At 50.6% G+C, this 24,305-nt stretch overlaps 1 protein-coding gene and 1 pseudogene across 1 annotated transcript in view; both read right to left on the minus strand.

Annotated features, from left to right (window-relative positions):
- Positions 1 to 23,966, minus strand: part of PIPOX (pipecolic acid and sarcosine oxidase) — a 41,145-nt gene extending 17,179 nt beyond the window's left edge. Inside the window, exon 1 of the mRNA XM_047833168.1 lies at positions 23,678 to 23,966. The gene's annotated coding sequence lies outside the window, so the exon portion shown is untranslated. The remainder of the gene's footprint in view (positions 1 to 23,677) is intronic.
- On the minus strand, positions 1,562 to 2,401 carry LOC125151863 (40S ribosomal protein S25-like; annotated as a pseudogene).
- Positions 23,967 to 24,305: the final 339 nt, after the last annotated feature.

A 24,305-nucleotide genomic window follows, 5' to 3' on the forward strand; every position in this document is an offset into this window, starting at 1 on the left:
CATTTTCGACAGGTAATACACACATACGGAGCAACGGTTACATTGTTCAGCAGAGAACACTGCGCAGAGGGCGTCTCCTCACCACCCTACCCTCAGCCACTCTGTTCTCCTCATCCCATGCAGTACTGAGACGTTCGATGGGTGTGCAAACACATTTAAACTGCACGTTCTTGGGGCGCCTGGGTGGCTTGGTCAGTTAAGCGTCCCACTTCGGCTCAGGTCATGATCTCGCGGTCCGTGAGTTCGAGCCCTGCGTCGGGCTCTGTGCTGACAGCTCAGAGCCTGGAGCCTGTTTCAGATTCTGTGTCTCCCTCTCTCTCTGCCCCTCCCCTGTTCATGCTCTGTCTCTCTCTGTCTCAAAAATAAATAAACGTTAAAAAAAAATTAAAAAAAAAAGAAACTGCATGTTCTTTTTTTTTTTTTTTTTAACTTCAGAAGTAGCACACTACACAGCACCTTGCTGTTTCCATTTCCTGTATCGTGGCTCCCACATGAGTCAGATGGAGCCGGAACATTCTTCCTGATGGCCGCAGAGTATTCCGTGCACGGAGAAAGCATTTAGGACAGAGAAGACACCCATACATATTTTTTTTAATGTTTATTTTTGAGAGAGAGAGAGAGAGAGCATGAGCAAGTGGGGGAGGGACAGAGAGAGACGGAGACAGAATCTGAAGCGGGCTCCAGGCTCCGAGCTGTCAGCACAGAGCCCGACGCGGGGCTCGAATTCATGAACCACAAGATCATGACCTGAGCCGAAGTCGGAGGCTTAACCGACTGAGCCACCCCGGCGCCCCGGCGCCCATACACGTTTGCTGAAAGTATGGTAGGTTTTTCTGGCTGCCATAGGCACCCGGACTTGCGCGGCTCTCCAGCCATCTGGTATTGGGTGTTCGGGGTGGGGAGGTCTCATCAAGGCTGGCCTGGAGAGGTTTATCAAAGGCTGACAGAGCCCATCTTCAGGCCTGTAGGTAGAGGGGATACAACACCAGAGACCCTGGCTTCTCCTTCCTGCCATCCTTTTGTGTTTGCGTTTGTCAAGTGGCAGATATTACAGTCAACTCTGCATCCCCAAGATACAAGCATCCCATTGCTACACAGTCTCCGGGTAAGGAGGAAAGTCCTGTGAGTAAAAAACGAAATCACTACTTAGCTTGGGAAGGAAGCATCCACCTCGGACCCCACTAGGACAAAGGGAAATGCAGTAAAAATGAGGGGAAAGAGGGGCGCCTGGGTGGCTCGGTCGGTTGGGCGTCCGACTTCGGCTCAGGTCATGATCTCACGGTCCGTGAGTTCGAGCCCCGCGTTGGGCTCTGCGCTGACCGCTCAGAGCCTGGAGCCTGTTTCAGATTCTGTGTCTCCCTCTCTCTCTGCCCCTCCCCTGTTCATGCTCTGTCTCAAAAATAAATAAACGTTAAAAAAAATTTTTTTTTTTTAAATGAGGGGAAAGAAGCATTGTCATTGTCCTAAGGGAAAACTTCTCTGAAGATGAACACTGCAATCTTCTTTTTTCTTTTACTTAATAAAGTTTTATTTTCCAAAGTGGACAGTTGGCAGGATCTGTTCATGAATCTTCACCAGCAGCTGGCACATCTCCACCCTTGCTGTTTCTGGTGTAAGTGACTTGAGCTCTGGGCTTTGAAACCAGGGACGCCTGGGTGGCTCAGTCGGTTAAGCATCCAACTTCCGCTCAGGTCATGATCTTATGGTTCGTGAACTCGAGCCCCGTGTTGGGTTCTGTGCTGACAGCTCAGAGCCTGCTTCGGATCCTCTGTCTCCCTCTCTCTCTGCCCCTCACCCCACTCTTGCACATACATGCACACTCTCTCTCTCAAAAATAAACCTTAATAAAAAAACGAGTCCAGGGGCGCCTGGGTGGCGCAGTCGGTTAAGCGTCCGACTTCAGCCAGGTCACGATCTCGCGGTCCGGGAGTTCGAGCCCCGCGTCAGGCTCTGGGCTGATGGCTCAGAGCCTGGAGCCTGTTTCCGATTCTGTGTCTCCCTCTCTCTCTGCCCCTCCCCCGTTCATGCTCTGTCTCTCTCTGTCCCCAAAATAAATAAACGTTGAAAAAAAAAATTAAACAAAAAAAAACGAGTCCTTTACCAAGGAGCTCCTGAAGGGCAACCCTGGCCAGGGACCAGCACCCCCGCCCCCCTGAGTCTTCAGTCTCTCAGAGACAACAGCTGGAGCTACAAGCTTATAGGTGGGAACTTCCTTAGAGTTTGTATATGTCATTTGTCAATTGAGATCAGGTTATTGAGCTTGTCCTGAACTATGCCTTTGGACCTGCTGCTTCTCCTTTCTGGCCTTGCCCCCAGATTCGCTCACTGGGTCTTTGTCTTTTTTGGACAACTTTCCAGCATCTTTTTCTTGTCGTCCTTGGGCAGCACTGAGAAGCTTAGAGAGTACCCGTCACCCCTGCAGCCTCGCTAAGATGTCAGACAAAAAGCAAATCCTCGGATCTTCTCTCTTTTTTTTTTTTTTAATTTTATGTATTTTGAGAGGGAGAGAGCTGGGGAGGGGCAGAGAGACAGGGAAGGAGAGAGGAAATCCCAAGCAAGCTCTGCACCCTCAGTGCAGAGCCCGATGTGGGGCTCAGACTCACGAACTGTGAGATCCTGACCTGAGCCGAGATGAAGAGTGGGACGCTTAGCCAACTGAGCCACCCAGGCGCCCCAAATACTGGAATCTTCTCAATCTTGTTTCGAAGTCTTGCTATCCCAGCTATACACAAATATGTGTGCACATCTGCACACCCATCTGACGCTGGTGCTCTGAGACATACCGAGGTGCTCCTTAAGGAGGCATCTTGATACCTGTGCATGTCTGCGTGGGTGTACATCCACCACTGTGCTTTTGGAGAGCTCCCACTAAAACTTAGTAGACGTTAGGGGACAATAGCAAATCAAAGAGTGCTGAGAATTGGCGACCCCGTTCTGCCCCTTGGTGGTGAGGGTGTGTTTAGCACGGAAACAACACGTGAGACATCTGTCAGGAGCCTCTCCTCCCTTTTCTGGAGGGACTCTTCCATGGCTTTACCATGCTTCATAGCCTGGCTCTCGGGACACCCTGGGATTGGAATTTGCAGTGAGAAATGGGGGCAGGAAGAGTCAGGTGGCCTTCACAGGGATTGGGCTGGTTTAACGTGACAAATAGCAACCCAAATTCACTAGCACGCAGAAGGACCAGCTCCAGGGATTCAGTGCTCTAATATTCCCCCGTTTTCAAGGAGCTACGGTCTTTCCCTCTCCTACCTGGGCAGCCTGATGTTGCTGTGCATTAGGGAATGTGGAGCTCGGGTCCCCCCAACACTATCCTGCCAAACGTAAGGTCAATGGAGGCAGAGAATCAGAGGGAAGCCTGAGGGAAAGGAGGAAAGGGAAGGGGAGGGAAATTCTAGATAGCAACTCCTATATCATCTTCGCTCCCCATCTCCCACTAGTTGCCTCCAGGCTGGCCTCCAAAGCCAGTCTGGCCCAAATCCTGAGTCTTCATGTCTGTAAGACTCATCTCCCTTTCTCGGCTTTTCTCTCGGGTTCTTATTCTACTCTTTTTTTCTGTTTCTGCCTTGGGCCTCCTTCCTGTCCTTGAAATCAAGACAGAGGGGTATGAGGGAGGGCCTTTGCAGAGAAATAGTAGGCTGCCAGGACCTGGCTGGGGGAGAGGCCTCGAGGCAGTAGAAGGGGGAGGGGAGCCTAAGGGAGCAGGGAATCTCAGGCACCAAAGCCACAAAGCTCTGCCTCTTAGTGGGACCCTTAGTCCTCTTTTTCCTAATCGAGTATTTTATGGAACGTGTAAGCCCACTGGGGCCGGAAAGACGTCACAGAGCTGTATACCTCCCTCCTCTCTCCTATGGCTGCTGATTTAGACAGGCTATTCATGCTTGGGATTCACTGGCCTCTTGAATCTGTGGACAAGTGGCTTCCATCAGTTCTGGAAAGCACTCAGCCATTATCTCTTAAATATTTGCCTCTCCCCTATTTGTTCTTTTCTGTTCTTCTGGGATGCTAATTAAACATATACTAGGCCTCTGGCCACTGTATCTACTGTCTTCTCCATCCCACTCCCCTTTTTGTCTCTCCACACTGCATGCTGGGTAACTCCTCACTATTATCCTCTACTTTGCTAATTCTCTGTTCTACTGCATCGTGGCCGCTTTTAAATTAATGCGTTGGATTTTAACTGCAGTTACTATTTTTTTTCATTTTCGCTTAGAATTGATATTTGGGGTTTTTAAAGTCTATTTTGTTCCCTTGTGTAATTTTTTATTCCATGTAAATATTTTCAAGCTTGTGCTTTATTTCTCTGACCACAATAAGCATGGTTGTTCTATAGTCCATGTCCGATCGGTCTAACGTGTGAAGTCTTCTCAGGTATTTTTCATTTATCTCTTGTCTCTACGAGAAACATGAAACCTTATTTTCTTCTAAGCTTGTCTATCTTTAACCATGTTCTGGTAACTGCATTTGAACAAATTATTGCTTATTATACATTAATTTATTACATGTTCTTCCAAATAGATAGGAATACTCAGAATACAAAGGGGCTTTCCTCTGGAGAAGATTGTGCTTACTTCCATCAGATACAAGGGGCACCACCAGTCCCAAGCTATCTAAATGGAGTGCCTGGTCTGAGGTCCTCTGGATCATGCAGGAGTCCTTTGGGGTCTCAGTGGATTGAGGGGAAGATGCTCTATGAGATTCCCCACCACGTGGAGACACTGAGCATGGGTTTCTAACCCACTCACTCTCCCAGGTGATCAAAATGAAAGTTCAGATTTACTAGGATTGACAGATGCTCTTTCAGGGGAAAGTGCTTTGGTTTTCGCTTCCATGTTGGCCTCTTAATTCCTTGGTATTTTATCAACCCATTGGAGCTTTTAAGATATTTTTGATATCTTATCTAGCCCTTTTAGTTGATTTCACTGGGATAGTCGGTCCAAATAATTCAGCCTCACATTACCAGGTTTCCAACCTCAGTTGTAATCAGATTACTGGTACCCAACATATATCGGCTCTCCAGTTCCTCCTCCGTTTACACTCCCCTGTTCCCTCCTCCTCGGATACAAAGAGTGACTACCTCCCCCAGAGGGCAGCAAGAGTGAGAATTTCATAACAGCTACCAGAGAACCAGATTTAGGGGTGAACCAGCCAGACTTTGGCTGAAGGGCCGGTATACATGTGACCCTAAAGCATCATCACGAATCGGAATAAGATAGAATTTGGGGGCCCAGGTGGCTTCAAGGGAATCCCCATACTTGTTTGAAAGGAGGACTATTTTCATAAGATACAGGTGTAGGCTATGACCTCCAAAGTTAAAGGCCTTCAGCTGAAAGTGGGTCCTGCTTAGGAACAAGCTTTTGTTTTAAAGAATGAAGCATGCAATTGCCTATCAGGGCTGCATTGCTCAGAACAATAGAGAAACGTGGTCCTCTGTTGTTCATCCTTCTTCTTTGTAGTACCTAACCTCTTTAAATCAAATGTTGAACAAATATTTAAAGAAAATCAGTTTCTCTCTCTAAGTACAGCGAGAAACTGGCAACACGAGTTGCCTCTGGGGAGTGAAGCTGGGTGGAATCTTGTTACAGAAAAAGGCTTAGAAGAAAATGCTGTACAGGTAATTGCTGTCCTGAGGGGGCTCAGGGCATTGTCAGCATCCTGCTTGCATCGAAGCTCCCAACCGCAATCAGCGTTTGGCCGGGGTAGGATCAAAATCCGCAGAAAGGCCAGGGAACAGGTGAAAGGTGGTAGGCAGCATCTGGAATTTAGGGAGCATAAAAGGGGTGAAGTTGTAGAGCCCACGCTGGGTCCCATCTCTGAGCAGGGTTCTCATACAGAACTTTGGAAGGATCCATGCCGAGCTCACAGTAGCTTGGCATCAGCCAACTGTTCCTTCTTCCTGCCTCGTCCTTGGCAGCCCTCTCTCTGTCTCTCTCTCCCTCTCTCCGTGTCTCTCCAACCCCCACCCCTCTCTCCCTCTCTCTGCCTTTCTCCCTCTCTCTCTACCGCTCTCATACTTGTCCACCTTTATTTTCTTAGTACTTAGAGGAGCAGAAGAAAGAAGGCTTAGAAAACATTTTGGGAGGAGTCCAGCTGTGTTTGGAACAGACTATCAGAGCTCCTTGCCCAGAATTCTGGAACGAAAGGAAAAAGCCAAGGTTTGTGGAATGGGCTGGGGAAGGTCTGCCTGGAACCCATCCAAAAGGCTTCCTGGACAACCCTGGTCCTTGTCATTGCCCCTCAATAATAACCCCTCGCCACATTGCATAAGCTTATCAAAAGTTTCATGGCGCCCACTTTATAGATATTCCACCTTCACAACAGCCCCGCGAGGTAGGCAGGGAAGGCATTTTTACTCCCATTTTGCAGACAAGGAAACTGGTAGCTAGTAGGTGACAGAGGCAGCATCCCACCCCCCACCCAGGACTTCAGGCCCCAAGCCTTTCTCCCCATCCAGAGACAGGTCCAATGCTCTCATCCCAGAGCATCCTGCGTCCCGGGCTCAGTGCTTCTCTGAACAAGGGCAAGGAGGTGGTTCATTCCATGCTGCAAATCACAGCATTCCCTACCCCTCCCCTGCAAAGAAAGAGAAGGAACATGACCCCCAATGGGAAGAAATTCTAAAGCAGCCCCTAGGGACCTCTGGAGAAGCTGTTTGATTTATTTCGGTCCCTACTGGTATTCTGTGCCACATTTATAAACGTCAGCGCCGGAAATGAAGTTCCCACTGCCCTGGCAGCTGCTGGTTGCTGCTGTTGCTCACTAAGGGTTCAGATAAAGTGTTCCCCCCTCCCCTTGATTGATAGAGAGCTGAGAATAAAAGAAAAATAAAAGCCCCCTGGAGCATTGATGGAAGGGAGGGGGCAGCTTCTCAGGAAGAGAAAGGGAAGTGATCTAGAAAAGGCTGATATTAGTGGAACAGAGAGGGTGTGTGCACGTGTGTGTGTGCGTGTGTGTATGAGGAAGGGAGAGAGAGAGAATAAGGAAAAGATCCAGTTTTTAAGGCCACGTGGAAAATAAATACTTTCTGCTCGTGTAGACAGAGGAAAAGTAGTGAAATCGTAGTTTGTTTCAGGGGCTCTGACACAAGATGGAAGAAAGGTGGTCTTTGTAACCTCTGGGTTTCTACTCTTCCCTGAGCAGAATTTGCTATCTTCTAGGGTCTGGGCCAGGGAAAGAGAGTGGCAGAGACTGCGAGAAGAGAGTGGGAACAAAATAAAAGGTACAAGATTCCCAAAGGACCACAGAGATCCAAGGCTTTGTTGTTATTAACCGAACCAGTGGCTGAGATTGAAGCATCCCTGCTGGGAGCGGGCTGTGGTTCCGTAGATACTGGTGTGCACATTTTTGCAATAACGCCTTCTCTTGCGGGTCTCCTAAATCCGTGATGCTTTCTGGTCTCTGAGAAATGCTGGTCGGGACCAATTCCACCAGTCCTGGCAGAGCATCTAAGGGACTCAGCAGTTAACCAAGGGATGGCCTCAGTGATCCCCAAAGCAGCAAGACCTTTAAAAGTCACTTTTAATCAGATTGTTTTGTATCTTCATGTTAACACATACTAAGTCAAATCTTCCCAAATGACTATCATTCTCTTCAAAGTCACCCACTTGAGAGGCCTTGTAGTTAACCCACTGACACTCGCTATGTGGCGTAAATCATCCTGGAGGGCAATTTGATAAATACTTCATGGCCAGTTTATAACCCAGGCAATAAAATGTCATATTGCTTGATAGAGATTCCTTCCTCTGCCTTAATGTGTTTATCACACCTGTTTCCTGGTAACGTTTGGCTCCTTCCAAGCACTATATCCTCCATCATGCTGCTAGCTCAGAGCGGTGTGAACCCACCCTTGGAGGACACGACAATTCACTGAGGGGGTGGAGATATGACCGTTAGCTAAGAGAGAAACACACAAGAGGGAGAATAGTGACATTAATGTGATGGGTATCTGGGTGGGGTTTTGTTTCTTCTCAGTTTCCTTATACGGATAGAAATGTTTCTGTGTTTTAAAAAGCGTGACGTACGGGGCGCCTGGGTGGCGCAGTCGGTTAAGCGTCCGACTTCAGCCAGGTCACGATCTCGCGGTCCGTGAGTTCGAGCCCCGCGTCGGGCTCTGGGCTGATGGCTCAGAGCCTGGAGCCTGTTTCCGATTCTGTGTCTCCCTCTCTCTCTGCCCCTCGCCCGTTCATGCTCTGTCTCTCTCTGTCCCAAAAATAAATAAACGTTGAAAAAAATAAATAAATAAAATAAAAAGCGTGACGTAAACAAAATGGGATATATTTATACAATGGAATATCATTCAGCCTTAAAAAAGAAGGAAATTCTGGCACATGCTATAACACGGGTGAACCTCGAAAACATTGTGCTGGGTGAAATAAGCCAGTCGCTCGGGGCGCCTGAGTGGTTCGGTTGGTTGAACGACCAATTTTGGCTCAGGTCATGATCTCGAAGCTCAGGAGTTTGAGCCCCACATCAGGCTCTCTGCTGTCAGTGTGGAGCCCACTTCGGATCCTCTGTCCCCCTCTCCCTCTGCTCCTACCCTGCTCACTCTCTCTGTCACTCTCAAAATAAATACACTTAGGGGCGCCTGGGTGGCTCAGTCGGTTGAGCATCAAACTTCAGCTCAGGTCATGATCTCACAGCTCATGGGTTCGAGCCCCGCGTCGGGTTCTGCGCTGACAGCTCGGAGCCTGGAGCCTGCTTCGATTCTGTGTCTCCCTCTCTCTCTGCCCCTCCTCTGCTTGTGCTCTGTCTCTCAAAAATAAATAAACATTTTTAAAAATACACTTAAAAAAAAGCGCCAGTCACAAAAAGGATAAATACTATATGATTCCACTTATACAAGGTACCTAGAGTAGTCAAGTTCATAGAGACAGAAAATAGGTTGACAGTTGCCAGGGGCTAAGAGAACGGAGAGTGGGAATCAGTGCTTAATGGGTACAGAATTTCAGTTTGGAAATGAAAAAGTTGTGGAGACGGCCAGTTCTGATGGTTACACACCAATATGAACGCGCTTAATGCCACTGAACTGTACCCTTAAAAAGTGGTTAAAATGGGGGGCACCTGGGTGGCTCAGTCGGTTAAGCATCTGACTCTAGATTTCAGCTCGGATCATGATCTCACGGTTCGTGGGTTTGAGCCCCACACCGGGCTGTGCACTGACAGTGCAGAGCCTGCTTGGGATTCTCACTCTCCCTCTCTCTCTGTTCCTCCCCTGCTTGTGCTCTCTCTCTCTCAAAATAAAGAAGTTTTTTAAAATCTTTTTAATGTTTATTTATTATTGAGAGACAGAGCGCGAACAGGGGTGGGGCAGAGAGAGAGGCAGACACAGAATCGGAAGCAGGCTCCAGGCTCCCAGCTGTCAGCACAGAGCCCGACGCGGGGCTCGAACTCACAAACCGTGAGATCATGACCTGAGCCAAAGTCGGATGCTTAACCGACGGAGCCACCCAGGCGCCCCAAAATAAATAAGTTTTTAAAAAGTGGTTAAAATGGTAAATTTTAGGTTATGTGAATTTTACCACCAAAAAAAAAGCATGGATAACAAAATCAAATCTAGTCTCAAAAGGTGAGGATTTGCCATCACTGATGCTATTCAAAAGAATGTGCTGGGCCAGGGGCGCCTGGGTGGCGCAGTCGGTTAAGCGTCCGACTTCAGCCAGGTCACGATCTCGCGGTCCGTGAGTTCGAGTCCCGCGTCGGGCTCTGGGCTGATGGCTCGGAGCCTGGAGCCTGTTTCCGATTCTGTGTCTCCCTCTCTCTCTGCCCCTCCCCTGTTCATGCTCTGTCTCTCTCTGTCCCAAAAATAAATAAACGTTGGAAAAAAAAATTAAAAAAAAAAAAAAGAATGTGCTGGGCCAACGACCAGAGAGAAAGGCCCAAAATATTCTTTTCTCTGGATCAAAACAGCACTGGGGGTCAGGCAGGTAGCTGTCACTCCTGCTGTGAACCGGTTCCAGGGAGGAACCACACTTCCTCCAGGGCTTCTGTCCTCACACCTCCTATACAGTTGTGAACCTGCCGGGGCAGAACCATTCTCCCAGCCCTGGAATGTTCCACAGCACAACCTGGGTCTCCCTGACCCAGCCTGCGGGGCCTGGCCGGATCCCCTGGCAGCACAAACAAGTCATGGTTCTGCTGGCCAGGCGGCTGCTGAGGTGGCTTTTTAATCCCCCAGCCGTGCCTTCCTAGTGATTGCTTTTATTAGGAAATGTAATGAAAAAGACTATATGAAGCCCCTGCCAGAAAAAAAAAAAAAAAAAAAAAAAAAAAAGCTAATAAGATTTTGCACCAAGTGTGGCGAGAAAAGAAAGGGGGGAAAAAGCACATTAGGAGTCAGATAATGAGATAAATGAAAGACCGCAGGGAAGATCATTTTTGCAGACTTGCCGGATGGTTGTAAAAATTTTAATTTGCTGAATTCTCTTTTTTCGTCGTCTCTGACTCTCCCCATCTCTCTCACTGGCTTTCCGACGCCCCGAATCTTGTCCCTGTCTTTCTCTCTTCGCGTCTCCCTCTCTTCTGTGGTTGCTCCCCCTCCGCTTCAGCTCTTGCTTTGTGGGTGCGCGTGCATGTGCGTGTGCGTGGGTTTCCTTTCACCTCTCAGGACTTGGGCAGGAGGCTGGCACCTTGGGCGGCGAGTCAGAAGGAGCGAGAGGACAAAGAAGGACTGCAGCTCCCCACCCCCCTTCTGGGAGCTGCTGTGATTCGGCTGAAGGGAGAGAAAGAGGGAGAGATCAAGGGAAGAAGGAGGAGAAAAACGGGACTGCGGAGGAAGGACAGGAGATCAAAGAGCAGAGAAGTAAGGAGGAAGAGAAAGCCCCCGCTGCTCCCGCAAATCGATTCTCTGCAATGCCCGCCTTCCCGTCTGTGCTCCGAGCCGCTGAGCAGAATGCCACCACCGTGGGATGCCAGGCCTGAACAGAAGGGCTCTGGGGCACGGGGCAGGCGCAAGGGCCAGGCTGCTAGGGACCACTGGGCCTGCCTTGCCCTTGGGGAGAGGTCTCGCTTCCCCAGGACGCCCCCTCTCACACATCGAGGCTTTGAGGAGGTCCTCTCCAAAATCGGGCTCTGGTCCTTGCTTTGGCCGACTCCTTCCCCCTGTCCCACACTCGGGAATTCTCCTGCGTTTCTTTGCTCCTCTGCAGAAATCCCAGTCCCCGCTGCAGTTGGAGGGCTGGAGAGTGGACACGATGAATAGCTTCCCCAGGGGGAGGAGGAGCCTGAGAAAGTACGGGAATGAATGGCTCAGGGTGGAGACACATTGTCAGTTATTAGGAAAATCTCTCTCGCTCTTCCATCCCTTGTTCCTTCCCCAGTGGGGACGATGCGCTCTGCTTCCTCCCAGGGAAGACTTCTCTCTCTGTGCTCTGCCTCCAGCAAAAGTGTGCTGTCGGCTACCTAGGGGATGGGCGTTTCCTCCAGCGGCCACTGCAGAAAAGAGCCGTGAAAATCGGCAAGTCGCAAGTCCTGGGAAGGAGAGGACCTCTCAGAAGGGGGTGTGGGGACTCTGGCAGTGGGGCCCCAAGCTGGCGGGACAGAGTAGTGATAGGCAGTCCCAAGAGGGAGGATGGAATTGGCTCAAGGTCAGTGGAGGGGCGGCGGCGGGGCGGGGGGTGGGGGGGGGAACGGATTGCAACTTGACTGTGGAGTGAAATAAGCTGGGAATAAAAGCAAATGCACATGGCATTTCCTACGCTCCTCACCACAGTCCTGTGAAGTGGGTACTATTGTTAACATCTCCATTTTATACATGGGGAAACTGAGGCATGGTGCGAGGTTAACCACTTCTTTCTACTTCCCCTCCAGAACAGGAGACAAGTTTGGCAAAGTATCGGAGACTACGCAAGAGGGAGAAGAGCACTGTGGTTGAGAACGTGAACTTTTGGGCCAGACAGCCCCAAACGGACTAGCAGTGGGACCTTGGATGAGATCCTTAGAACTTAAGGTCACCCCTCAGAGCAACGTGAAGAAAACTGAAAGCATGTCAGTTACACATGGACACAGTGCCTGGCCTCTGAGCTCAGTCAGTGTCAGTGCTTAATGTCGTTACTCCCTACTACCCAGTGCTTGGCAGCTGGCAAGCCTCAGCTTTCCCTCTCTGGTCTCCCACTGGAGGGGGAAACGCTGGAGATGGGTCCTCCCCCGGATCAACTTCTTAGGGGCGCGCAGTCCTGCAGACAGGCCTCAAAGAGCTTCAGCACCCACAGCACAGCCCCTCACCCCAGAGCCTCCCTCCCCTGCTCTGATCCCCTGATCCCAGGGGTTCCCAGGCCTCGGGAGCACCCCCCAGTACTGTGACTCAGTGAATTGTTCAGGGAATGTGTCGCCCTCCTTCCCTGCCTCCTTCCCTCCCATGGCCCCTGCTTTTCTCTTGATGGAGAAGGCACAAATTAGGCAGAAAGAAAAATGTTGACAGTTCCCAGCCTCCCTTGCTGGGGATAAAGAGAAATACGTTAACCGTTGAAGCTTTAGGCGGATCAAACACAGTTTGTGAGTTGCTTCAAATGTATTATTCATCTCACCAATGAGATGCAGTCTTGGGCTTTCTCTTGTCGCCCCAACAAGAGGAAACCTCGGCCACTGGGGAGATGCTGGGCTCCAGAGAGGAGGGGGCACCTTCAAAATGCCATCTTTTCAGCATTAAATCAGTCAGTGGGTCTCCAGTCCGTCTTGTTCCTCTCGAAGCTTTCCGAATGGTATGGGTCAACTTAACCAGAGTCTAAGGATGCAAAATCTGCAGGTAAGACCCACAGAATTGGGCACAACAAACACGTGGAATCAAAGAGTAACTGTGACACTCAGAGGCAGGAGCTGGAGATGTGTGACCCTGGAAGGTCCTCCATGTGCCACTTGAACTTGAGGGATGTAACTGTCATGGGCTGGAAGAGCTCTAAGAGAAGGCATCGCAGTCATGTCATGAGCTCTAAGACACACTGCACTCCCCCTATAGTTGGATGCCTGGGGGAAGGATCTGGATTCAGACACATCTCTTAGGCTTGTGATTTGAACAGGTGGACGCCCCTGAGGGTTCTACCTTCTTTCCTTGCCCCTCCTCCTTTCCCCTTTGGCCACTGAGGTCCCCTGCGGGCTCCTGGCCACCTCCCACGGTTCTGAGGCACCAGGGCAAGCTTCGCAAATCACACACTGCCCCTTCCTAAGCCTCACCCAGAGAAGAAACCACCCCGGCGTCCCATGATCTTGCCCCACTATCTCACAAGCCTTTCATTTGTGCTGTGCTGAGCATATCAGTGGGAAGTGGGGATAGAGAGTGGGCACTGCTGGTGGAATGGGATGTTAGAACAATCCAGAAGGAAGAGATTTTGACATGATGTATCAAAAAGCCTTAGAGTGTACATTCTCTTCGACCCAGCAATTCCATCTCTTAGAAAATGCTCCAAGGAGGGGCACCTGTGTGGCTCAGTCAGTTAAGCCTCCAACTTCAGCTCAGGTCATGATCTCACTGTTCCAGCCCCGCACTGGGCTCCATGCTGACAACTCAGAGCCTGGAGCCTGCTTCAGATTCTGTGTCTCCCTCTCCATCTGTCCGTAGCCCACTTGTGCTCTCTCTCTCTCTCCCTCTCTCAAAAATAAACATTGAAAAAAAGTTTATAAAAAAAGTTAAAAAAAAAAAAAAAGATGGGGCGCCTGGGTGGCTCAGTCGGTTAAGCGTCCAACTTCAGCTCAGGTCACGATCTCACCGTTTGTGAGTTCGAGCCCCACGTAGGGCTCTGTGCTGACAGCTCAGAGCCTGGACCCTGCTTTGGATTCTGTGTCTCCCCCTCTCTCTGCTCCTTCCCCACTCACTCTCTGTCTCTCTCTCTCTCTCTCAAAAATAAATATTTTAAAAAATTAAAAAAAAAAAAGACACTGCTCCAAGGAAACACTGGACAAGTGTGTAAAACTGTATAAAAATGGGGCACCTGTGTGGCTCAGTTGGTTAAGCGTCCGACTTCGGCTCAAGTCACCATCTCACAGTTCGTGGGTTCGAGCCCTGCGCTGACCTCTATGCTGCCGGCTCAGAGCCTGGAGCCTGCTTTGGATTCTGTGTCTCCCTCTCTCTCTGCCCCTCCCCTGCTCGTTCTCATCTCTGTCCCTCAAAAATAAACGTTAAAAAAAATGTTTTTAAATAAAAATTAAAAAACTACAAAAATGTCCATCCCAGCTTTGTTGATAATGGCAAACCCATCCTAAAACCACAGTCATAAAGGATTGGTCACATAGTAGCCTTCTGATGCAGTCATTGAAAATCAGATTCTGCAATATGGGGTGGGCGGAGTCATATGCAAATATATTTTCATTCCAAAACAATTTTCAGATAATAGAGGTAGAGCACCCGCCCCCCACCGAATCCTAACCCAATCCCATTCCTCTCCTCAAAGTACTCATTATTAGCAGTTTAGCATGTATCCTCCCTCTCAGGCTGTTATTTTGAAGAATTGTATTTAATGTAAACAAATAAATAACTCAGGTTATGCAAATTTGTAACTAGAGATGTGTGTATGCAAAGAGAAAAGTCTTGCTGATTATACATCAAAATGTCAACAGTATTCAACCCGAAACAGTGGGACTCTATGTGATTTTTACTTCCTTCTGCAGGAGTTAGGGTATTTTCTACATGAACAGAAAAGAAACAATGCTATTTTAACGTTTATTTATTTTTGAGACAGAGAGAGACAGAGCATGAACGGGGGAGGGTCAGAGAGAGGGAGACACAGAATCCGAAACAGGCTTCAGGCTCTGAGCTCTCAGCACAGAGCCCGGCTCACGGACCGCGAGATCGTGACCTGAGCCGAAGTCGGATGCTTAACCCCCTGAGCCACCCAGGCGCCCCAAGACAATGCTATTTTAAAATGCAGTAAGGGGACCCTGGGTGGCTCAGTTGGTTGTGTGTCTGACTCCTGATTTCGGCTCAGGTCATGATCTCACAGTTGTGAGATTGAGCCTCATGCCAGGCTCTGTGCAGACAGCATAGAGCCTGCTTGGGATTCTCTCTCTCCCTCTGCTCCCCCTCAAAAAATCTGCTCAAAAAATATATATGTAGTAAAACACAAGGAATTGAAAACATTGGCCGCCTCTGAGGAGTGAAAGAGACTATTCATCAGGCACTCTTTTACGTCTTTTGAATTTTGCACCTTGGGCACGGATTACCCGTTCAAAATGCGGATACAATTTTTAAAAATTTAATACGGCAATAAAATAAAATGAGGGGGCTGGCGGAGAAGACCTCCAAAGGGCAGCATGCCCTGATATTCTGGGAATCCGTAAAATCCTTCAAGCTGTCGTTATAGCTTCTGAATCTGCTCAGGATTCACTCCAATAGGTGCTCGTCTCTTTCTGTCTCACCAGGCAAGGAATTAGGGCCTATAACCTGGAAGAAATGAGGTAGGGTCTAAAATAAACCAGGCTGCCAGCCAGAAATAACTTTGTAATAATTTACAGCATAGCAACAGTAATGGCTCGGTTGAGCCCGTTCTCATACTTTTTCAAAGTATTTTTCATCTCCCTTTAGTTCTCCAAATTTTTCTTGAGGCTACCCGCTGCCATCAGGTTCCTGGGCAGGAAAAGAGGGGGCTGAAGACCTAACGGGCCATTGTTTGAAGTCAGCCCGGAAGATCCATATTTGCCAGGACTGGATGTTGGGTCTCAGACGAGAGTCCCCTCTCCCTCCTTCCCTGGGCCCATCAGCTCCATCTGCCCCCAGCTCCTGTCTCCTATCTCCTGCCTCAGGCTCCTAATTTATAAAAGGAGGGTAATCAGCCTTGCCCCAGAGACTGGCAATGGGACGTGGGTGATGGTTGATGGACTGTAGGCAAGTGACCGGGTCCCCAAAGCTGGAGCAGCTTCCAGACAGCCACAGGGCGGGAGGATGTAGATGGCAGGATGGGGGCTCTCTGAGGCCCGGCATAACCACTGTTTATCGATGGATGACAGACATTTTTAATTGGCCATGTTATGAGAGGTACGGGAGATGATGAGTATCTGTGTATGAGGACACAGGCAGCCCGCCCAGCCTAGAACATGCTCCATGGGGTATTAATTCCCTCCCCTGGAAAGCCTCCTCCCCGGATCCCCTCCAGACCTACTGGTCCCCCTTCTTCCTCTGAGCTGCCCTATGCTTCTGACACTCATACATCTCCCAGTACTGTAATCTCAGGTGCCTGTTTCGCACACAATCTCACCAGACCGAATTCCTTGAGGGCAAGATTTGTATCCAAGTCATTTCCATATGTCACATAGTAGGTCCTCAGAAACTACTTCCTGAATAAACAAATCGATGCAATTTTTGGACCCATGATCCTTTCAAAGTCTCACCAGGCTGTCTCTCACTCCTGGCACAGAGGCTGCCCCAAGACCCGAGCTCCCTGCCCAAACTCACTCCAAACCTGACCCAGAGGAGGTAAGAGCAGAGAGATGTGGGGGGTGCATGGTGTGGTGAAGAGTGGGCTGGGCTGTGGTCCTGGCCATCAGAGCCTTAACCGCCCTGGACTCAGCTCCTTCATCTATACGTGATCACTAGATCAGATCAGGAGTGGGAAACTCAAATACCCGCCGAGAGGGAATCAAAGAGTGGAAGAGACCGTAGCTGGATAGCAGGCACGTTCCTTACCAGCTGGCCATTGTCAATTGATACAAGACTGTGGGTCAAGTGTGGCGAGATTTTATTTTTCAAGACAGCCAGAAATCAAGGGTTTTTTAAAAAATTTTTTTCATCTTTATTTATTTTTGAGAGAGAGACAGAGTGTGAGCAGGGGAGGAGCAGAGAGAGAGGGAGACACAGAATCCGAAGCAGGCTCCAGGCCCTGAGCTGTCAGCACAGGGCCCGTTGCAGGGCTGGAACCCAGGAACCGTGAGATGGTGACCTGAGCCGAAGTCAGACGCCCAACCGACTGAGCCACCCAGGGGCCCCCAGAAATCAAAATTTTTATATGAAGTCTCCTGAACTGGTCAACCACAAATCCATAGACCCTATTTGCAGCCTGGAGGCCACCAGTATGGGATCCAAATGCCCTCACCTCCTTTCCAACTTCCAGCTCTTAAATTCTCTGCATTTCAAGAAAGTGGCCTGAATACTTGTGTTTCTGGAGTAACCTTGAAGGGCAAGACCCAAAGTGCAGGCCTCATTCTGGCCACCAGGCCTCTGGCAACTGCCATCCTGACCCCCAAATTGCTACCTTATGCAAATGTGTCCCCTGTCGGCCACCAACTGCCCCCCCCCCCAATGCCCCACCGCCACCACAGCGGGCAGAGATAGGAGAGGAGGAGCCAATGGCCACTTGTCCTGGGGTGGGCCAGAGTCAGCCCCTCACTTCCTGACCTTCAAAGCGCCTCTTCTGGGCGCAGACCTAGGCCCGGCGGCGGGCTGGGGGGGGGGGGGGGGGGAAGGGGGGGGATGCGAACCTGCCACCTCACCTTGCCCCTCACGGGCGGGGCCCACCGGTGATACCGTCTCACCTAATAAATTCCTGTCAGAGAAGCTGTCAGGGCCTGGGAAATAAATAATGATATTTAACATTTTGTAATAACAACAATTAACCAGTAAATAATGTCCTTTAAACTGCAAACGCCGGAGTAAATTAATTCTTCTAATGAGCTGTCAGGCACGGAGGGAAAAAAAGTACCCGTCTCCTTTGGTGCCACGCGGCTGCCGTGTGAGCAGCGGGGGAAGCTCACCTCCGCCCCGGGAGCTCATTACCGGGAAGCACGCGGCGCGGGTTTCCCGGGGAATCGGCGGCCCCGCCCGCCCCCACGTGGCGCCGCGCCGCCGCCCGTCCTCTCCGCACCCCGCGCCCCGGGCCCGGCCGCTCCGCGCCGCGCACCGCCAGGTGCCTGCTGCGAACGAGCCCGCGCCGCGCGGCCAGCATTTCAATTAGAGCCGCCCGGCTCCCTCGCCTTCCCTCGCCTGGGCCCCTGGGCCGCGCTCAGCCTCGAGGTGGCTGGGGGCAGGAGCCGGGGACAGGGGAGGGGGAGAAGCCGGCGCGCGGCCCCAGTCCTTGCTGCGTGACCTTGGAGAGCTTCCCTGCCCTCTCTGGGCGGGGACGTCGTAAATGGAAATGTGAAGCTAATCAAACCAGATGTGATTACTTCTGAGCTCCCCAGAAGCCCGTGACCGTAAAAAGACACCTAAGAGTAAGGCAGCTCTTTATGTACTGATTCGGAGTAATCTCCAAGATATATTGTCAGGTGACAAAAGCAAGGCACAAAACAGTGAGCAGAGTGTGCTACATCTTGTGTATTAAAAATAGGACTAAAGAAAGAGAATATGGGTCCCTATTTGCTTGTATATGTCTAGACAGGAAACACATAATGTGTGCTTGCCTCCGGGGAGGGCAACTGGGAGACTGGGGGGTGGGGTGGGGTGGGGGGCGGGTTGGGGAGGGGCTTTTCGCTGACTAGGCTTCCGTCCCCTTATTTTCGGAACCATGTGCAGCTATTAGCTGTGCAAAAAAAAAAAAAAAAAGACAAAGCCACACACAGCAGAGGTCATCTTGTCTCTCAGCAGCTTTCAGGAAGTGGGAGCCACAGGGGGACGGCTGAACTGAGACCCTGCCTGAAGCCCCTCCGGAGAGGGGGCACTGCTAACCCAAGCTAATGAGTCAGGAAGTCCTTGCCAGTGTCTAATCCCCTTCTCTCCTGCTACAGTTTGAGTGCCTTTCCAGGTTCTGTATCTGGTGGGTGGAAGGGCTGATGGTTTTATGCAGGACAGGGGACAGGGGGTGCCGCTGTCCCGCAAAGAGAGACGGCAGGCAGGCGATCACTGCCCTCTGCAGCCACATAGGCCTGGATTTGAGTCTGCTTTTGTCACTTGCTAGCTGTGTGGTGTTGTGTGTCACCCTCCATTGCTAGGCTGAAGAATCCAGACGTCCCTGCCCGAGGACAGAAGGTGCTGAACCTGATGCGCAGGGAGCCAGGCCCCGGGCTTGATGGAACCACCTGGGACGGGGCGGGGTGGGGGGGGGGGGGGGGAAGGGCTGCTGCTGTGGGGCTGGGGGTGGGAGAAGGACGGAGACGGAGAGCTCCCAGGCCCCCTTCTCCGTCTGACCAGCTCCATTTTCATCTGCTGGTATCCTCGCCTTCCTCGTCAGGTGTCTCCCCACTAGAGAGGTTCTTAGCTAAAATATATTTGAAAAGCCCTGACCTCGGCCATTTAGAACACACTGCTGCCCGTCCCAGGCCCAGCTCCTCACCACCTAGATACATTAACAGGACTGAGGGAGGGAAGGGGAGAGGTGTGGTGTGGGAAGGTGGCCAGCTTGGCCTCCTGACCCTCCCGTCTCCTCAACAGCCTCAACTCAGGGACCTAGAACATCGGGGTGGAAGTTCAGGGAACGGTTGCTGATGGTGAGAATTCCTGAGACAGTCTCCCCTCCCCGGCAGCCTGGAGGAAGAGGCAATGGCTTCACTTCACCTGACAGGATCCAGGGAGGGGGAGAATGAGGGCATCTCTGGCGTCAGCTTTAAGACCGTGTTGTTGGTGACTAAGGCGTGAGGAAGGGAGTCTAACAGATCTGGGTTCAAATCTAGACTCCATCACTTATAAGCTGTGTGACTCCGGACAAGTTGCTTAACTCTCTGAGCTTTGGTTTCCTCTTCTACAAAATGTGGAGAATGGCTCCCCATCTCTTGGGGCCGTTGTGAGGGTTAAGATGGCGTGTAAAATACTTAGCATAGTGCCTGGACATAAAGTAAGCACCCGGTAAATGGCTGTATCTGTTCTGGGGAGCTTTTTTGCTGCGCTGCTAGAACAGATTCCATCTCCAGGATCAAGAAGGGCCGTTGTCCTGCTGCCTGAGGTAGGCAGACCACCTCTACAGCTCCCCGATTTGGGAGGCAGCCCAGAAAGGCCTCCAGGTTTGGTTTTTGCAGAGGGCAGCGGAAAAATCGGAGCTGAAGCCAGCAAAACAAGGATCCCAGCAGCGGGTCTGAGTCAGCTCCTCTTGGGTCTGGGGGTTCAAGAGCCTTCCTCAAGGTCACACGGCCGCCTAAGCGTCCTGTCCTCCCTGTGACTGCCTCCCTGGCCTGGGTCCTCTGAGGGCCCGCCCGGGCACCTGTGTACCTGGAACACCAGCTGGGAGGGTGGGGTGTTCCAGTGCGCAGAGGAAGCTGGGTCTCAGCCACACGGAAATTAAAACCAGCTTGCCCAGTGCTGAGTTACCATGTCGCCTGAAATCAGATTGATTTCTTGGGCTTGTTGTGACGGCAGTGTTACAATTGATTCGTCTGGATGGCAGGGAGTTTATCTATTTGGAGCTGTCTGTCATTGATCTGAATAAGCTTCTAAAATAGCCCAAATACCTGGTGAGGGCGAGGTCACCACCGAGCGCGGCTCAATATTAATTATAATAATGAACAGGCATGAGGAGGGTTGGTTCATTGCCTGCCCCGCAGGGCTGGCCTCTGTGAGGTTTGGTGTTTAATATTCATTCCTCCATGCAAAGAGCTAGTGGACAGTCCTAAACTGAGTCAAATCCGCATGGGAGGTGGGGCCGTTCTCTGCTTCCATGGGACCGAGAAGGAACTGGGGCTACTGAAACAAGACTTGAAACAAGTCAAGAAGGACTTCCCAATGGCTAAACGTGGGTGGAGAGAGCCTATCGTTCACTTATGAGCCAGGACAAGTTGTTTCTTTCTGCGTCTGTTTCCTCCATAAAATGGGGATTATAATATTTGCTTCTCAGAGCTTCTGTTCCCTCTGCCTCTGGCTGAAAAAATAAGACAAAACAAAACACCGGAAGCCTCTTCTGGTTCAGGGAGAAGCAGAAAGGTCCTACTTTAGGTAAAAAAAAAAAAAAACCACCTGCCTTGCTCAGCCTTGGCACGGAGTAAGCATTCAATCGATGGAGTTGCTATTATCATAATTATTGATTCAATGAATATTTATTGAGCGCCTGCTACCTGCTTGGCCTTGAGGAAAAACTAGTGCACAAGCCATTATCCCCTGCCTTTAAGGAGACGAAACCTGGGTTACTATGGGAATCAGGACGTCCCCCTTGCTATAGGCTCTCAGGAACAAGGGAGAGCCCTGTGTCTCGGAGACAGCTTAGAAGTTGCTCCCGGAGGCAGGTGGATGAACATGAAGGCCTCGTGGGGGTGGCGGCAGGTCCCAAGCAGTGTTACCCAGCAGAAGACAACTCTATTAAAGATCAGTCAACGAGAGCCCCTCCAGAAAAGCATTCTTCCAGAAACAAGAGGATCCTCCACTCTAAGGATCTAGAGGAAATGTGATCAGACTTGGGGTTCAGGTCTGCACGAAGCAAAGAATAACAAGCTGCCATTAGCTGACATGCAGCAAGGAGCATGGAGGTTTAATCAACATAAGGACTTCCTGGCGGAGGTTTGGAGAGCAGTGAAGGAGACCCAGGATGGAGAGACTTCCAGGCCCGTCTGGGAGCCTGGTCTGCTGTCTTCCCGGAGACATCCCTTGCTCTGTTCCTGCAAAGCTCTCCTCTCTCCTCTAGCTTGCGGCTGGCAGGGACCCCCATGGCCAGCCTTAAGAGAAACATCAGAAGAAAGTTAATAGCGAAGCGCTCTGGCGGATCTAATTGATTTTTTTTCCTATTGGTTCCCTAATATAGGCAACACTGTTTCTGCCGCTTTTCTGGGCTGGAGATTATGTCATAAATAAAGAGATTTGCTCCCTATTTCCATGTGCTTATCTTTAATAAGTTAAGAACTCAACAAGCTTTAGGAGGACTTGCAATGAGCAAGGGATCCGGTGGTGGCTTCGGCTGTGGCGGCGGCCGTGGCAGCCACAGCTTTATTTCAGTAGAGGGGGAGGCAGGTGGCTGAGGCTGGTGGGGGGAGAATTTGCATTCTCTGGGCTGCACTGGATCGAGGCTCAGCTGGGAGAAGACAGTGGGGGAGGAAATTCGTGGTGGCAGATGTGGCAAAATGGATGGACAGGACCCATGAAGCTTGGGTTACCATGGGAGTTAAGAGTCAGGTAGCCTGAGTTCAAATCCCAGTCCCATCATTGCTTACTAGCTGTGTGGGCTTGGGCTGTGTTACTTAGCCTCTCTGTCTCTCCTCATTTTTTTTAATGTTTATTTTTGAGGGGGACAGGAGGGGCAGAGAGAAAGGGAGAGAGAGAATCCCAAGCAGGCTCCATGCCGTCAGCACAGAGCTTGATGCGGGGCTCGAACTCACGCACTGTGAGATCATGACCTGGGCCAAAACCAAGAATCGGACGCTTAACCGACGGAGCCACCCAAGCACCCCTCTTTCCTCATTTTCTTTTCTTTTATTTTATTTTTAACATTTATTTATTTTTGAGACAGAGAGAGACAGAGCATGAACGGGGGAGGGGCAGAGAGAGAGGGAGACACAGAATCGGAAACAGGCTCCAGGCTCTGAGCCATCAGCCCAGAGCCCGACTCGGGGCTCGAACTCACGGACCGCGAGATCGTGACCTGAGCTGAAGTTGGACGCTTAACCGACTGAGCCACCTGGGCGCCCCTCCTCATTTTAAACAAATATGGATAATAACGCCTATCTGATAGGTTGCTGTGGGGCTCAACAACATGCAAAGAGCTTAGCACAGAGCCTGGAGTGGGGAGTACGTAGAACATGTTAGCCAGGATGTGGTTATTAAGACATCACCTAACTCCATTGACCTTAACTGCTGCTACCAGGACCTCTGCCATGTGCCAAGCCTTGGCCTGGGCTTCACAGATGAGTGAGACTCTGCCTGGCCCTGACTTCAAAGACCACCAGTCCAGCTGGGGCCCCAGCGCCTGTGGCTGGCATGAGCTGGGTATCCACATTGAAGGAATCCAGACAGTGGTGACCTCTCCCGGGGAGGCTGCCATCCTTCTGCCCCTATCTTAAGGCTCACCCACCCTCCAGTTCTGGACACGCCACGGATTAACTCTCACTTCCTTAAAGCTGACAGTGGACAGAAGCCGTGTGGCAGGTGCAGAAACAGCCCCACTCAAGACTGAGCCCCGTTGCCACCATCCATTGCACACTTAACATGTGCCAGGCTGTAAGGACCAGGATTTGAACCCAGGCCCACTGACTTCCCCCGCTCTAAGCACTGTCCTCTACTCTTCACTCTGTGCTTATAGTCCCAAGCATTAACGAAGCACATATAATGTGCAAAAACCCTAGGCTAAGGGGATAGAAAAATGAATAAAACAACCATTTATTGAGTGCCTGCTCTATGCCAAGACTTCCTACAGGATATCTTACGGAATAATTTTCCGAAAGGCAAGTGGCATGGTTTTCCTTTAATAAGTAAGGAAGCGGAGGCCCAGAGAGGCTCAGAAATTTGCCCAAGACAAGCGTAAGTCTGGGATCGCTTTGAACACGGACCTGACTTCCAAGCCTGAGCATTTACACCCCTCAGCCTCCTGATGAGCAGTGTCTCCCTTTCCAGTGGGTCTCGCTCTTGCGGACCACTAACATGGCTTCAGAGTAACCAGCAGCCATCCCAGCTTACCCCAAAACACCCGCATGTGCCTACCTCCACCCTTCCCCACTCACAGCAACATCCCCCCACTCGCTCACGGAAGACAGGCCCAATAGCGTTAAGCCAATCTGTTGCTTATCCTGTAAGTCAAGAAACAAGGCTCCTTAGTACCTCCGCTCCTTCCCTGATGGGGAAGCCAAGGCTCAAACACATGCCAGGTGTTGGTCAGACCCTCCGAACCAGTGGGGCTGAGACCAGAACCTCTCCTACCTGTACTTCCCAGCGATCCACAGAGCCAAGTCAGCGATCCCAAGACGCTCTTCAGCAACCCCATCAATCTCCGTAGCCCGTCTGAGTCAGACTATATGAAGTTCCCCTTCATGGGAAATTTTGGAGGGGTTCAGTGTCCGTGTAGGGACAAGACCAAGAAACTGTTTGTACCCCTCTCTGCAAAGGGGCTCAAAGAGGAATCCTCCTCCCTCCCATAGGTCTTGGGTGGCCCTTGCCCAGTAGGAGATGGGTTCCCTCTTGGACCCCCATTTTGTATTCACCCTCTCTCCTCCAGGCCATTGTCTGGCCCCACAGATTCTGTTGCTTTAAGGATTGGTGACCTCACAGTCAGTTGCCATAGAGACCATTGTGATGTCACAAGCAGAGGACAAGTAGTTCAAGGAGGAGTGGAGGGTAGAAATGCACAGCTAGAATTGAGGGACATTTGGGGTTTCTGTCCTATTTTCATGCCCAGAAAAAGAAGTGTCTGGAGGTAGATTCTGATATCTGGGGGAGACCTGACCACATTTCTCTGTGTTCTCCTGAGCCTAAGAGGCCTCTGTGAGACCCAAAAGAAGAGTCAATGAAAACAAACATCAGAAATACTCCCTACCTTGGGGTGGTAAGA

This window comes from Prionailurus viverrinus, chromosome E1, assembly GCF_022837055.1.
Source record: "Prionailurus viverrinus isolate Anna chromosome E1, UM_Priviv_1.0, whole genome shotgun sequence".
NCBI lineage: Eukaryota > Metazoa > Chordata > Mammalia > Carnivora > Felidae > Prionailurus > Prionailurus viverrinus.